The sequence below is a fragment of the Scyliorhinus torazame genome, chromosome 14 (assembly GCF_047496885.1).
Source record: "Scyliorhinus torazame isolate Kashiwa2021f chromosome 14, sScyTor2.1, whole genome shotgun sequence".
NCBI classification, from domain to species: domain Eukaryota; kingdom Metazoa; phylum Chordata; class Chondrichthyes; order Carcharhiniformes; family Scyliorhinidae; genus Scyliorhinus; species Scyliorhinus torazame.
In genome coordinates this window covers 100,539,945-100,556,193 of record NC_092720.1, presented here as the reverse complement: position 1 = coordinate 100,556,193, position 16,249 = coordinate 100,539,945, and positions in this window count along the sequence as shown.

Below are 16,249 nucleotides of genomic sequence, written 5' to 3'. Positions count from 1 at the left end.
ATCATCCATTTCCTCGTCCTTCGCCGCTAACTGCTCCCGGAGCTGCACATTTAATCTCTCGCTTTCACTAATATCTCCCTCTACTTCTCTCCTTCTCCTCAAGCTGCTTACGGAGCGTCCTCACGACCTCTTCTATGCCTCGCAATTGTGCCAGACAGGACACGATTGCCATCGGCTTATGAACCTTGCTTAAACTTTTCCTGTGAATCTCAGGCAGGCTGTCGCACCAAGTCTGTCCTATGCTGCCAGGACCTGTTTCCTCATTTGCGCAAAATTCCGACCATAGGGGCCATCCTTTACCAGTTAGGTATCTCCTAAGCTCTTCTTCCCATACGGGACACTGTTCTGATCTATTGGTCGCTGCGACCTTGGGCTCTTGTGGATGCATAAGGCGTTCCATTGCCTTCATGGCCATCCCTACAATTACTTCTGTCTCCCGGAAATTTGGAACAAGGGGCAATAAAGCGGTGGTGCAAACACGGTACAGCTCAAGCTATTTTCCAGTTTATGCAACTCCCGAAAGTTTCACGCGACAAAATCTATTGAGTGTACCTTATATCCCTTTGTTAGAACGCATGCAAATTACACACTTCCGAATTCTGGAGGTTTGATCGATACTGGTTTCGCTTGAGGTTTCTTTTACTTTGCCAATTTTGGATTCTAATTCAAACACTTTTGTGGGTTCTCTCGGAGTGACACAGTCACTTCTGGGTCGAATCCCACAAGAGTCGCCAATAACTGTTGCCTTTTCTCCTTTTACTCTGTCCTTTCTGTGGCTCTGTTCCAATTTTCTCCTTTTACTCTGTCCTTTCTGTGGCTCTGTTCCAATTATGGCAATCAATGAATTTGCCCTTTTTTCTATGTTATCTATGTCCGAATGCTTAGAGTCGCCAGGTATCAAATGATACCACCACAAGTTTCGACCGGCTATCGATCAAAGAGCCAAACACCAGTTAGTTAGTTCAAGGTCAAGGGTACTTTATTCACACACAATTAATGATGCAACATAAATACTACTAGTTAACTACACCTATCGACTAAGACAACCTGTACTTAACTTCGGGCACCTGGCTTAGGTCAGAGAACAGTGGCCACTGTTCGATTCTGGATCTTCTCGGGTCTGAAGGAGTAACTGCTGCTCAGCTGGGCTCATCTGTCTGGTAGTGAGTGTTGAACTTGGACTTGCTTCTGGTGTTGCTGCACTTGGAGATGGCTGTGACCGGGGTACCAGGTCCAAGAGAGGACGAACATGTGGCCGACTCTTCTTCTTATACTTAGGGGTTTTCGTGCTCTTTTGGGCGGTCCTTCAGATTGGGCCCCACTAATTGGGTGATCCCTGATCACTCCGTTCGAATCCTAACCAATAAGTGGTCGGGGATCTGGATGGCTGGGCATGTCCCAAGCGGTCACTGACCCCGTTGTTTGCGTTTCCCTTGACCAGGGAATGCCGCCAAAATGTCTGGGACTGTACCGGTTGCTCGAGTACCAGTCCTTTGTTTGGTGAAGATGGGCCATCAAATGTTAATCGGCCCCATTAAAATACTAATTGGTCGGAGTTTCGATACCGTCTGGATTTCTTGCTTGCAAATATGCATTTCAGGCTCTGAGCCTGCCTGAGTCTTGGCTTGTCCATTTTACCCGCTATGCTTGCGAGTTTCTCTATACCTAGTTCTAAGTGGCCATCCCAGATGGCTACAGCACTCTGCAGTCTCCCGTCGCCCAGAGACCGTACTGGGTGGATGCTTGCAGTGATTCCTTGTTCCGAGCCTTTAGTTGTGGCACTTGGTAGCTCTATTGTTATTCTCTTTCTAGCCTTGTATGTCCCTCCTTCGCTGTGACCCCCCACTCCTCCGGTCCTTCCCTTTCCCCCCCCTTTTTCTCCCTCTCCTGTATACCTCTCTTTTGTCCCTCTTTCCCCTGCTCCTTTCCCCGTTTGCTCTCCCATCTCTGTTGAGTTGCCCTTCGCCCCAACCCCTGCCTGGCACCATCCCCCCAGTTGGGGGCGCGCTGCGGCCCAGCTTTGTTGCATGCCTCCGGCGCTAGCTTTCCTGCCCCGCTTCTCCCTCGCCCGACCTCTATGGTTTTCTGCCCGCTCGTCCCCCGTCCTACCGCACTCCTCTCACTTGCTCTCCCATCTCCGCTACTCTCGTTCCCTCGTGCTGGGGCCTGGTCTCCCAGCTGAAGCGGTCCCTCGGGCAGTGGTTTGCTTTTTGTTCAGGGTGCACTTGCTGTGGCGGGGGAGGGGGGCTAGCTTTGCCTCCCACTCCCCCCCCCCCCTTTGGCGCGTTGTTGCCCCTTGCTGTTTTCTTTCCAGCCCATGTTCCTTGACAAACTTGTTTGCTTCGGCGGGGGCTGTGAAGAAGAAGTCTCTCTCTTGGTATGTGACCCAGAGTTTCGCTGGGTACAGCATACCAAAACGTATGTCATTCTGGTGAAGAGCTGCTTTCGCTCTATTGAATTCAGCCCGTCCCCAATGTCTGCCCCAATGTCCTCATAGACTCTAATGAGGTGTCCTTCCCACCTTTGCAGGTTGTGTTTTGCCTGGCCCAGTGCAAGATTGTTTCCCTGTCTGGCTACCGGACAGTTTAGCTGTAACTGCCCTCGGATGATCCCATGCCTTGGGCTTCGGGCGCAGCGACTGGTGTGCTCTGTCCATTTCTGGTGGGTTGGGGAAAGTTTTCCTCCCCACTATGTTACCCAGCATCTCAGCCACGTATGCTGTGGGGTTTCTACCCTCGATACCCTCTGGAAGGCCCACTATCCTAACATTTTGCCTTCTTGAGCGGTTTTCCTGATCGTCCACTCTGCCCTTCAAGCTCCCCTGCTTTGTGACCAGTCTCATCACCTTCTTCTCCAGGGCTGTGATCCGGTCGCTCTTGTCAGTCGCAGCTTTTTCCAGCTCCTTCATGGTCGTCTCTTGGGATTCCAGTTTCTCCTCTTGGGCTTCCAGTCTCTTCTCTGCTCTGCCCAGGGCGAGCTGTACCTCCGCCAGGGCCTTGGCCATTGCTGCCTGCACCACGGCCTCCATGTCTGCACTAGCTTCTGCCTTGCTTTCCTGCTGATGTTCCCTCAGCGCCTCGACAAAGGCTGCCTTCCAGTTCCAGTTCCCCCCTGGCCCAAGGGGAAAAAGCTCCTGTCTGCCCAGTTCTTTTTGTTGCGGCGGCCTTCCGTTCCACCGCTTCATGTGCCGGTTAGCTCGTCTGAGTGGGCTCGCCCATGGCCCCTTCTGCTTCTGGTGCCCTTTCTCCTTCTGCTTTGGCTACCGTCTGGCATTTTTTTCACCCTTTTTTTTCACCCACCTTTCCCTTTTCTTTTCTCTCCCTTTTCTTTTCCCCATTCCCTTCTCTCCTTTAACACCTTTTTTTCCTCCCTCTGAAACGCCTTTTTCTAAAAATTGAAAAAAAACAAAAAACATTTTTTTAAAAAGGGGTAAGAAAATTTTTTCTTTCTCTTTACAAGTTTCCTCTTCAAAATGTTTTTGGGGAAGCTTTTTTTTTTCTCACTCACCCACACGCCGGGTCAGGAGGGTCGAGAGAGGGAGCGGCTTCTGGCTGGGCCGGGTGTCCTCCTTTGTTCCGCTGCCTGCCTCGTGGGCGCCGACGGTGGGGGTCGGTCCCTGCCGCTGGATCGGTCCCCGCTCGGTTCCTGCATTCTCCTGCTATCCTGCCGTGCGGGAGGCGTCAATCCCTGCCGCTGGCTCCCCACCGCTGGCTCGGTCCCCCATGTTCTCTTGCCTCTCCTGCCCGGTGAGAGGGGGGGGGGGGGGGGGGGGGTCGATCCCTGCCGCTGGCTCGATCCCTCGTCACAAAATTATTAAACCATTAATCAAATTTAAGTAAATTGGCTCTTAGAATTTCTAACAAGTTAGCCTCTACTAATTTTGACAAGGGCAACTCCTTCATTTAAACTGTTCTTATTGTATACGAGTGCCTAACAATTGCTCCATGTTATACCAAGGAGCAACCTTCTTACACTGCCATCCTATGGCTAAAAGTGGGAAGGGTCCATCTTATCCTACATTGGAATTAATTAGAGGGAGATAATACAACTATCTTTCAAATTAATGCTGCTGTGCTTGCACTACATTCATTTTATGATTTCATCAATTAAAATTTTCATATTTTGATGGATTGAAAATGGCAATATAAATTTGGCTTGAATTTTTGTACCAATATTTACATACTTTATCATATTTGCTGTCCAAGGTTATTTATCCACAACGAATTAGTGCTTTCATAATTTCTATTAAACTATGATTTAGGAGGAAATACTGTTAATGAATACTACAATCCTTTACAGACAACTATTCTCTCTTCCAGAGCTAAAGTCTGGCACGATTGGCCTGATTGCAGAGCAGATAGCTTCCCTCAGTACAGCCAAGTGTGTATTTCTTTCATTATTCGTCCATGGGATGAGAGCGTCGCTGGGTAGACCAGCATTTATTGCCCATCCCCGAGGGCAATTAAGTCAACCACATTGCTGTGGTTCTGAAGTCACATGTAGACCAGACCAGGTAAGGACGACAGATTTCCTTCCCCAAAAGAACTTAGTGAACCAGATGTGTTTTTACAACAATTGACAATGGTTTCACGGTCATCTTTTGACTTTTGTCATGTGAGAGTACCTTTAAGAAATGCGTGTTTATAAATAGGTGTGTATATAAATATCTGTAGAGTACCTTTAAGAAATGGGTGTTTATTACTGCTGTGATGTCAGAGAGTGGGCGGCGCTGGGCTGTCTGTCAGCTTTTTACTTTCACTTTAGGCTTTTTGCTGCAGGGTGGGTTTGGTTTCATTTTAGTTTTGGAGAAGCTGCAATCACAGCAGGATCTGTGTGAACCTCTGCAAGCTTATGAGTGTCCATTTGCTGATTTCAACGTGGTAACTGTTCTCAGTAGTGAATTTAAATCTGAGGCGCTTCTTTAATAGGTTTTGTTTTAAGTCTTATGGATGTTAAAAGGAAGATTTACTTAGTGTTGTATTCTTTGGGGTTGTATTTGAATTGATGGTTGCCAAGATGTTCACTGTATGTTGTAAAAAGGTTAACTTGAGTTCATAGAATAAACATTATTTTGCTTTAAAAAATACTTGTCCATTTCTGTTGTACCACACCTGTAGAGTGGGTCGTGTGCTCCGCATACAATCTATTAAAAGTTGTGGGTCAGGTGAACTCCATGATACACTTTGGGGTTCTCTAAACCCTGGCCCATAACAAATTGGGGGCTCGAGGGGGATAAAAGTCTATCTATTGGATTGGCTTAGCGAACTTAAAGACAGTGAGGGGTGAGCATATTGTGGTTGCTTTCCAGGTGTGGTATTCCAGTTTAAGTGGGGAGTGTGTTGTGGACAATGGTTCTTTCAGAGGCTCTGAAGTTTTGGGGGGTGGAGACAGTCACACGCAGTACCTTACGGACAGACTAAAAGCAGACTGTTAGATTTGGCAAAAACATTGCAGTTAACATTACCTGACAAAATGCGAAAAGATGAGGTGATTATGGCAGTGGCTAAGCATTTAAAGTTGCCTGAGATACAGTTTGACTCATTGGAAATGGCAAAAATTCAGTTACAAATTAAACAAATGGAACATAAGAAAGAATTAAAGCAGCTTGTATACGAAAGAGAGAATAAAGAAAGAGAGAGAGCGGAAAAAGAACGAGAAAGAGATAGAGAGGAAAAAGAAAGAGAGAAAGAGGAAAATGAAAAGGAGAGAGAGGAAAGGAGAAAAGAAAGAATAGCCCTAGCAGAACAAAAAGAAAAAGGGAGATACAGATCTGGGAAAAAGATAAAGAGCGAGAGTTTGAACTTCAGAAAATGGCCATGAAACATGACAGAGTTAAAATTGGCAGACGTAAAGTGAAACGTACAGTTGGATGATAGTGATGAGGATAGTGAGAAAGAGCATCAAAGTCGAAGGCTTGGTGGGGATCTATTTAAATATGTCCAAGCATAGATTATCATGGAATTTACAGTGCAGAAGGAGGCCATTCGGCCCATCGCGTCTGCGCCGGCTCTTGGATAGAGCACCCTACCCAAGGTCAGCACCTCCACCCTATCCCCATAACCCAGTAACTTCACCCAACACGAAGGGCAATTTTGGACACTAAGGGCAATTTATCATGGCCAATCCACCTAACCTGCACATCTTTGGACTGTGGGAGGAAACCGGAGCACCCGGAGGAAACTCACGCACACACGGGAAGGATGTGCAGACTCCGCACAGGCAGTGAACCAAGCTGGAATCGAACCTGGGACCCTGGAACTGTGAAGCAATTGTGCTATCCACAATGCTACCGTGCTGCCCTTTTTTTTTTTAACCGCAACAAACGTATGCAAATTTCCCCTGTAACAGCCAATCAGCAGCTCTGCTCTACTGCCCTCTGCTGGTTTGATGAGAAGGAGGTAGAAGCCTTTTTCATTTCATTTGAGGTAGCTAAACAAATGAAATGGCCACAGGACTGATTCAAACAAAGCTAGTAGGTAGCGCTAGTGAAGTGTTTGCATCACGACCGGAGGAGGTATCTGGGATGAATGAGGAGGTGAAAAAATCCATCTTAGGTGCATATGAACTAGTGCCTGAAGCCTACAGACAAAGGATTAGAAATTTAAGGAAAGAATTTGGTCAAACATACATGGAGTTTGAAAGGTTCAAACAGAGTAATTTTGATAGGTGGATAAGGGCTTTGAAAATAGACCAAACGTATGAAGCTGTCAGAGAAATTATACTTTTGGAGGAGTTTAAAAATTCAATTCCTGATGTAGTGAGAACTCATGTGGAAGAGCAGAAGGTTAAAACTGCGAGATTAGCAGCAGAAATGGCAGATGATTATGAATTAGTTCATAAATCAAAGCTTGGTTTCCGACATCAGTTTCAGCCTGTGAGGGATAGAAACTGGGGACATGAGAAATACTCAAGCGGTAAAGGTAAAGGTGATCTGATGGTAGATAATAAGGAGCGTGTAGCTCAGACTAAAAAATAAATCCAGGACAGTGGAAAGGAAATGAAAAATTTCAAATGTTTTCACTGTAATAAACTAGGCCATATAAAGTCACAGTGTTGGTGGTTGAAGAAAAGCACTGGGAAGGCTGATGTGGTAAAACAGGATAAGACAGTGGGGTTTGTTAAAGGGGTAAAGGAAAGCCCAAGTGAAGCAAAGGAGGTGCAAAAGATTGTACAGCCTGATCAAGAGATGCTTAATAGGTAGGTGCCAGATCTCTTTAAAGAATTTACTTGTGTGGGTAAAGTTTACTCATGTGTATCAGGAGAATTAGGTAAAGAAGTCACAATTTTAAGAGATATGGGAGCTAGTCAATCTTTAATGGTAAGAGATGAGGAGTTATGTAGTTTGGGAAGAATATTGACAGAAAAGGTGGTAATATGTGGAATTCAGAGCGATGGGAGTAGTGTTCCATTATATAAGGTAAGGTTGGAAAGTCCAGTGAAGAGTGGTGAAGTGGTAGTAGGAGTAATAGAGAAACTATCTTGTCCAGGAATACAGTTTATCTTGGGTAATGCTATAGCTGGATCGCAGATGGGAGTGATGCCTACTGTGGTTGATAAGCCAGTGGAAAATCAGAGAACCAAAGTGTTGAAGGACGACTATCCAGGGATTTTTCCGGATTGTGTAGTAACAAGGTCTCAAAGTCACAGGTTAAGACAAGAGGAGAAGTCAAAGACTGAAGATGAAGTTGAAGTGCCATTATCAGAAACGATTTTTGATCAGATGGTTGAAAAAGGTTGAAAAACAGGTGGAGGATGAGGCGGTTATTTTTAGTTCAGGAAAATTGGCGGAGTTACAACAAAAAAATATAGAAATAAAATGGATGTATCAGAAAGCATAACAAGAACAAAGAAAAGTACAGAACAGGAACAGGCCCTTCGGCCCTCCAAGCCCGTGCCGACCATGCTACCCGACTAAACTACAATTTTCTACACTTCCTGGGTCCGTATCCCTCTATTCGCATTCCATGTACGGAAGAGGAATCTGAGTGTATACCAGAGTGTTATTACCGTAAAAGTGATGTCTTGATGAGAAAATGGAGACCTTTACATATGCAGGCAGATGAAAAGTGGGCAGAAGTTCATCAAGTAGTATTGCCGGTAGGGTATAGAAAGGAGGTGTTGCGAGTTGCACATGAGGTCCCAGTGGGAGGTCATTTGGGAATAAGGAAAACTCAAGCTAAAATCCAGAAACATTTTTATTGGCCTGGACTACATAAAGATGTAGTTAAATTTTGTCAAAAATGTCACACACGTCAAATGATAGGGAAACCTCAAGCAGTGATAAAACCAGCGCCCTTAATACCCATTCCAGCATTTGAGGAACCTTTTACAAAGGTCATAATTGATTGCGTAGGACTGCTTCCTGAAGCAAAAAGTGGGAATCAATATCTTTTGACTAATGGATGTGTCTACTAGGTTTCCAGAGGCCATTCCAGTATGTAATATTGCAGCTAAAAAGATTGTGGAGGAGTTACTTAAATTCTTTACTAGATATGGACTACGCACAGAAATACAATCGGATCAAGGATCAAATTTTGCCTCAAAGTTATTCAAAGAAGTTATGGATAGCTTAGGAATAAAACAATTTAAATCAACTGCGTACCATCCAGAATCACAGGGAGCGTTAGAAAGGTGGCATCAGGGCTTCTGGTAGCGACTATGAGGGAATAGGTCGCACATTTGGTGGCTCCCGCTCTGGCTAGACATTGGAACCTTTCCCCCCCCCCCCCCCCCCGACTTATTTTGTATTTTTAAGAGTGAACAAGTGTCTGGTGTATATATTGGTTTATGGAACAGAGAGCCCGAAGGGATCGAAAGGGAAGAAACAAAAAGACAGGCTCGAGCTGGGTGTTGGCTGCAGCAGCAGACAAGATGGCCAGTGCCCAAACCCCTGGGGCTTCTGCCCAACCATCAACGGAGGAGCTGATGCAGATCACCCGGGAAGGCTTCGCCAGACAGAAACGGGAATGTCTGGACCCGATTAAGGATGGAGAGGAGGCTAGATGCCCAGGACCAGATGATCGAGAAACTGGAGAAGGTGCTAGCTGAACAGGAGGAACACCAGACGGCGGTGGAGATGGAGGTGGGGATGCTGAGGTACTGGCAAAAAAGGCTGCTGGAACAGATAGAGGATTTGGAGTACAGGTCCCGTAGGCAGAACCTAAGGATTGTTGGCCTCCCGGAGGGTGCGGATGCCGGGGAGTTTGTGTCGAACATGTTCCAGAAGCAGTTCCCCCAACCGTTAGAGGTGGATCGGGTGTACAGAGCGCTGGCGAGGAAGCTGCGACAGGGAGACCCCCCTCGGGCGATGGTGGCCAGGTTCCACAGGTATAGGAGCGCGTTTTCCAGTGGGCCAAGCGCACACGCAGTTGTACGATAGACAACAGCATTTTGCGGGTGTACCAAGATTTAACCGTGGAGGTGGCCAAGAGGAGGGCAGGCTTTAATCAAGTCAAGTCGATCCTGTTCAAGAAGCAGGTTAAGTTTGGACTGTTTTATCTGGCGCGACTTTGGGTTACCCATGAGGACCAGCATCATTACTTTGAGTCGCCCGAGGACGCTATGGAGTTCGCCAGGAGGAAAGGACTGGTGCCAACTTGAGAACATTCTGCTCTAAGTTTGAGAAACTGTTTTTCCTGTTCGTTTTAAATGCTGTTTACACTGATTTATTCGTTTGTTTGTTTTCGTTCTTGGCTTTTTCTCTTTGATAACTGTGTTTTGTTTAAGAAGGGGAAAGTAGTTTAAAAAAATTATTCAATTTCGGTGGGCTTTCTGTGTTGTGAGGGAGATGGTGGTGGGGATTTTTGACTTTGTATTATTTTGAGTAGTATTACTTTGATCTGTATTATGGCGAGAGTTTGGCTTTGTTTTTCTTTACACAGAATCTGGTTGGCGTCTGCTTCTTGAATTGGCGGTTGTCAGGGCTGGGTTGATGAGGGTGATGGTTTCGATGGGCGGGGGAGGGCAGGTAGGCAACAATAGGTGGGAGACATGCTGGCGCAGAGCCGTGGGCCACCAGGCTAGCTGGGTGAGCTAGTCTGCGGGAGCACAGTGTGCTGTGTGTATACAATCAGATTAGGAATGGGGTGAGGTTACAGAGTGTTTATGCTAGGTGGGGGAGAGGTGGCTTGTTCGGCTGACGAGGGAGGGATTTGATTTTAGAAGCGGAGAAGAGGTCGGGGATGGCCGCTGCCAGGAGGCGGGGCCACAGAGGCACGGGGCAGGGGCTGGGGGCAGGCCCAGGAAAGGGGATGGCTGACCGGCAAGGGGATCCCCCATCTAGGTTGGTCACATGGAACGTTAGAGGGCTAATTGGGCCGGTGAAGAGGGCAAAGGTGTTTGCGCATCTTAGGGCTCTAAAGGCGGACGTGATAATATTACAGGAGACGCACCTGAAGGTAGCGGACCAGATTAGGTTGAGGAAGAGCTGGGTTAGTCAGGTATTCCACACAGGGCTAGATACTAAGACGAGGCGGGTCGCGATTCTGGTGAACAAGCAGGTGCAGTTTGAGGTGGGGAGTATTGTTTTGGATGGGAGCGGTCGCTACCTTATGGTTAGCGGTAAGCTGGAAGGGAGGAAGGTGGTCCTGGTCAACATATATGCGCCAAACTGGGATGATGCGGATTTCATAAAGAGGGTGCTGGGGAAGAAACCCAACCTGGATTCCCACAAGCTGGTTATGGGAGGGGACTTCAATACAGTTATTGATCCAGGCCTGGACCGGTTGTGCTCAAAAACGGGCAGAGTGTCAGCAATGGGAAAAGAGCTGAGGGAGTTCATGGAGCAGGTGGGGGGGGGTCGACCTGTGCAGATTTGGCAGGCCGACAGGGGAGGAATTCTCCTTTTTCTCGCACGTCCATAGGGTCTACTCCTGGATCAATTTTTTAATACTGAGTAGGGATCTACTGACAGGGGTGGTGGATGCGCAGTATTCGGCAATCACCAATTCCGACCATGCCCCGCATTGGGTCGAGCGACAGGTGAGTGAAGAGAGCTTCCAGCGCCCGCAGTGGAGGCTGGATGTGGGACTGCTGGCAGACGAAGGGGTGTGCGAGAGGGTGAAGAAGTGTATACAAAACTACCTGCAGGTCAATGGTACGGGGGAAGTCTCAGCAACGGTGGTGTGGGAGGCACTCAAGGCAGTGGTGAGAGGGGAACTGATTTCAATCCGGGCTCACAGAGACAAGACGGACAGGGAAGAAATGGACCGACTGTTAGCGGAGATCCTGCAGATTGACAGGAGGTATGCGGGGACCCCGAGTACGGAGCTCTTGAGGGAACGGAGGAGGCTGCAGGTGGAGTTTGGGGTGGTGTCCACGGGTAAGGCAGTGGAGCAGCTCAGAAAGGCGAGGGGTGCGGTATATGAACATGGGGAGAAAGCCAGCAGGATGCTGGCTTAGCAGCTCAGAAAGAGGGAGGCGGCGAGGGCAATAGGTAAAGTGGTGGATGGAGGCGGTAACTTGGTAGGGGATGCGGCAGGTGTGAACAGGACTTTCAAGGACTTTTATAGCAGACTCTATAGCTCGGAGCCCCCCGCGGGGCCGGAGGGGATGAGATGCTTCTTAGATAGCCTGATATTCCCCAAAGTGGGTAGGAAGCTAGTAGAAGGGCTGGGCGCACCGATCAGAGCTGAGGAGATATTTGAGGGCTTAAAGGCCATGCAGTCAGGTAAAGCCCCGGGGCCGGATGGGTACCCGGTAGAATTTTATAAAAAGTTATCCAGGATATCGGGGCCGCTGCTGGTCAAGGTTTTTAATAAGGCAAGGGACAGAGGGGGTGCTGCCGCAGACGATGTCGCAGGCTACCATCTCCTTGATTCTAAAATGGGACAAGAACCCGGAGTCGTGTGGGTCTTATAGGTCGATCTCCCTTCTTAACGTGGATGCTAAACTGCTGGCAAAACTTTTGGCCACTAGGATTGAGGGCCGAGTGTTTTTAGGGAGGATCAAACAGGGTTCGTTAAAGGCAGGCAACTGGTGGCGAATAGAAGAAGATTGGTCAATGTGATCATGATGCCCCCGGGGGGGGGGGGGGGGGGGGGGGGGAAAGAGAGATTTAGGGTAATGTAGTATAGGGAGTGGGGGGGGGGGGGGGGGGGAAAGAGAGATTTAGGGTAATGTAGTATAGGGAGTTAATTAGACAGATCTGGGTGGGGCGGGCTATGGCAATTGCACTGTTGTTTACTGTACAGTCCTTTTGTTTTCTCGTTCTGTAATTCTAGTGTTTACAATGCCAAAAAATACCTCATTAAAATTGTTTATTAAAAAAAAAGAAAGGTGGCATCAGACATTAAAGACAATGCGGAGGGCTTGTCACGATTATCCAGAGGATAGGGATAAAGGAATTCCATTCGTACTGTTTGCAATTAGGGATGCACCTAATGAGTCAACCAAATTCAGTCCATTTGAACTAATTTTTGGTCATGAGGTAAGAAGACCACTTAAATGGACTAAGGAAAAATTGGTGAGTGAGAAATTGGAAAATACATTATTGGATTAAGTGTCAAATTTTACGGAATGATTAAATAGAGCAGGTGAATTGGCTAGACAACATTTAAAAGTTGCACAAAATGTGCTGAAACGGGTAGCAGACAAGAAATCCAAAGTTTGTATTTTGCCAGTGGAGATAAAGTTTTAGTGTTGTTACCAGTGGTAGGTGAGCCATTAAAAGCAAGGCTTTGGTGACCTTATCAGATTGAATTATGAGGTGAATTATGTGGTAAAAACACCAGAAAGAAGGAAAACTCACCGAGTGTGTCATGCGAATATGCTTAAAAGGTACTTTGAAAGGGAAGGAGAGAAAAAGGAGGTTTTAATGATTCTAACTCAAAGTGACGAACCAAATCCAGATGACTGTGAATTTGACATACCTCAAATTAAATTGGCAAACGAGGATGTTCTTAAAAATTGGGATAAATTGTTGAGTTACCTTCCAGAGGAAAAACAAACTGACCTGAGTTATTGACATGACATGGGCAAGTTTGTGGAGATAAATTAGGAAGTACTAAAATGGCTATACATGTAGATGTGGGAAATGCTGTTCCAATCAAATAACATCCATACAGACTTAACCCTTTAAAATTGGCACAGGTTAACAAAGAGATTGCGGGTATGCTTAAAAATGGCATAATTGAAGTGGGTTGCAGCCAATGGAGCTCACCCATAGTGATGGTACCAAAGCCGGATGGTACCCAACGGTTGTGTGTGGACCATAGAAAGGTTAATACAGTTACAAGAACGGACTCTTATCCTATCCCACGTTTGGAGGACTGCATTGAGAAAGTGGGACAATCAGCTTTTATTTCCAAACTGGATTTACTTAAAGGTTACTGGCAGGTACCTTTATCCGAAAGGGTGAAGGAGATTTCAGCTCTCGTGACTCCAGACGGTATATACAAATTCAAAGTTATGCCATTTGGCATGAAAAACACCCCAGCCACATTTCAACGGTTAACTAACAAAAGTCATTTCAGGATTACCCAATTGTGCGGTATACATCGATGGCCTGGTAATTTTCAGCCAAACATGGAAAGAACATTTAAAACATCTGATGGAGTTATTCGATCGACTTCAGGAGGCAGGTTTGGTGATAAACCTAGCCAAAAGTGAATTTGGAAAAGCCCAAGTCACTTTCCTTGGCCATACAATCGGATAGGGTCGAATGGTCACATGGGATGTGAAACCAACAGATATCAACAACAAATCATACAGCGCCTTTAGGTGTGACCATCAATGGTGCAACAATTAGAATTTGGAGTGCCCAAGAGGTCAAGATTAGAGGAGCACAGGTAAATCAGAGGGGCTGGAGGAGATTACGGAACAAGGAGGAGAGGGTGAGTCCATGGTGAGATTTAAAAGCAAGGACAAGTATTTTAAAATCAAGATGCTACCAGACCAAGAACCAATGTAGGTCAGGGGTGATGGGTGAATGGGACTTGCTGTGGGTTAAGACAGGGGCAGCGGAGTTTTGGATGACCTTACGTTTACACAGGGGAGAATATAGAAGGACTGAAGGGAGGGCACTGAATGTAGTATTTCCTTACTTAACATCGTAGGTGCGTTCTTTAAAGTAAAAAAAATTGAAAGGATCAGATGTAAATGTAGCTCAATTTGGAGGTAACAAAAACACAACCGGTCCAAATAACTGGATGGCACCTACTTAGCCATTCTATGAAATAAAGCGCCCAATCGTTTGGCCTCATCCCACCTGACTCAGTGACCCGAAGAGGCCATTGTCATTTTTATAAATGACCTGGAGGAGGGCGTAGAAGGATGGGTAAATTTGCAGATGACACTAAAGTCGGTGGAGTTGTGGACAGTGCGGAAGGATGTTACAAGTTACAGAGGGACATAGATAAGCTGCAGCGCTGGGCTGAGAGGTGGCAAATGGAGTTTAATGCAGAAAAGTGTGAGGTGATTCATTTTGGAAGGAATAACAGGAAGACAGAGTACTGGGCTAATGGTAAGATTCTTGGCAGTGTGGATGAGCAGAGAGATCTCGGTGTCCATGTACATAGATCCCTGAAAGTTGCCACCCAGATTGAAAGAGTTGTTAAGAAGGCGTACGATGTATTAGCTTTTATTGGTAGAGAGATTGAGTTTCGGAGCCATGAGGTCATGTTGCAGCTGTACAAAACTCTGGTCCGGCCGCATTTGGAGTATTGCAGGCAATTCTGGTCGCCGCATTATAGGAAGGATGTGGAAGTATTGGAAAGTGTGCAGAAGAGATTTACCAGAATGTTGCCTGGTATGGAGGGAAGATCTTATGAGGAAAGGTTGAGGGACTTGAAGCTGTTTCGTTAGAGAGGAGAAGGTTAAGAGGTAACTTAATTGAGGCATACAAGATGATCAGAGGATTGGATAGGGTGGACAGTGAGAGCCTTTTTCCTCGGATGGTGATGTCTTGCACGAGGGGACATAGCTTTGAATTGAGAGGAGATAGATCTAGGACAGATGTCAGAGGTAGGTTCTTTACTCAGAGAGTAGTAAGGGCGTGGAATGCCCTGCCTGCAACAGTAGTGGACTCTCCAACACTAAGGGCATTCAAATGGTCATTGGATAGACATATGGACGATAAGGGAATAGTGTAGATGGGCTTTAGAGTGGTTTGACAGGTCGGCGCAACATCGAGGGCCGAAGGGCCTGTACTGCGCTGTAATGTTCTATATATTCTATTATTGAGGAGTTTCCGATACCCTCAAGACAAAGGGAAATAATGCAATTTTTTGGCACGAGTGGATTTGATCGAACATTTGTGAAAAATCTTTGTAGCGTGGTTGCTCCACTGATAGACTTGCTGAAGAAACGTTGACAATTTCAGTGGACAGCGGACTTTCAACAGGCATTCGACTGCCTGAAAGCTGTGATAACCAATGCTCCTGTGTTGGAGAATTACAAGGACTCTGTGATCAGATTGAACTACAGTATCTGATTTTGAAGAGAAATGCCGAGGCATAGAGAAATGGATGGATCGCGCAGAGACCTTTTTGTTCAAAGAGTCTGTCAATCAAGGATTCCAGTTGGAGGAAGGAGAAAAAAAATGGACGATATTATTATACCCGTTTGCATGCATGTTATTTTTAAATGAAAAAGTATATTTACTGTAATGCATTTCTTAAAGAATAGTGAAAAGGTGAAAAATGAAACCATCTTGAAATTGATGGATTTTTTTTTTCTTGGGGGGGGGGGGGGGGGGTGGGGAGGTGTCATGTGAGAGTACCTTTAAGAAATTAGTGTTTATAATGTCGGTCAGCCTTTTACTTTCGCTTTAGGCTTTTTGCTGCAGGGTGGATTTGGTTTCATTTTAGTTTTGGAGAAGCTGCAATCACAGCAGGATCTGTGTGAACCTCTGCAAGCTTATGAGTGTCCATTTGCTGATTTCAACATGGTAACTGTTCTCAGTAGTGAATTTAAACCTGAGGCGCTTCTTTAATAGGTTTTGTTTTAAGTCTTATGGATGTTAAAAGGAAGATTTACTTAGTGTTGTATTCTTTGGGGGTTGTATTTGAATTGATGGTTGCTAAGATGTTCACTGTATGTTGTAAAAGGTTAACTTGAGTTCATAGAATAAACATTGCTTTGCTTTAAAAAATACTTGTCCATTTCTGCTGTACCACACCTGTAGAGTGGGCCGCGTGCTCCGCCTATCACAATCTAGTAAAAGTTGTGGGTCAGGTGAACTCCATGATACACTTTGGGGCTCTCTAAACCCTGGCCCATAACACTTTTAATTCCAAATTTTTATTGAATT